Below are 364 nucleotides of genomic sequence, written 5' to 3'. Positions count from 1 at the left end.
GAAGAAGAGAAAGAAACAGAGAAAAAAAAAGTCACAGAAATTATAAAAAACTATAAGTACAAAATTGATTACAAATACCAAAAGGTAAAATTAAAAATCTAGAGTAGGGTTTGGAATTTCAAAAATACAATGTTGAAGAAAAGAAGGAAAAAAAAAAGATAAAAAAATTATAAAAAATATATATATGAAGTTTGCTGAAGAAAAAAAATAGGGTCTTTTTTTTTTGCAAAGTAATAGGTTATTAAAGTGAAAATTAAAGGAATAATAGAAGACTTAAAATTTTTTTAAAAAATTAAAAAAAAAAAAGAATGATCGTTAAAATAGTAAAAATATATCAAGGACTTTCTTTGGTTTTGTTGTGAGT

The sequence above is a fragment of the Bison bison genome, unplaced genomic scaffold (genome assembly GCF_000754665.1).
Source record: "Bison bison bison isolate TAMUID 2011002044 unplaced genomic scaffold, Bison_UMD1.0 scf7180017864515, whole genome shotgun sequence".
NCBI classification, from domain to species: domain Eukaryota; kingdom Metazoa; phylum Chordata; class Mammalia; order Artiodactyla; family Bovidae; genus Bison; species Bison bison.
Note: the sequence above shows the minus strand (reverse complement) of the source record.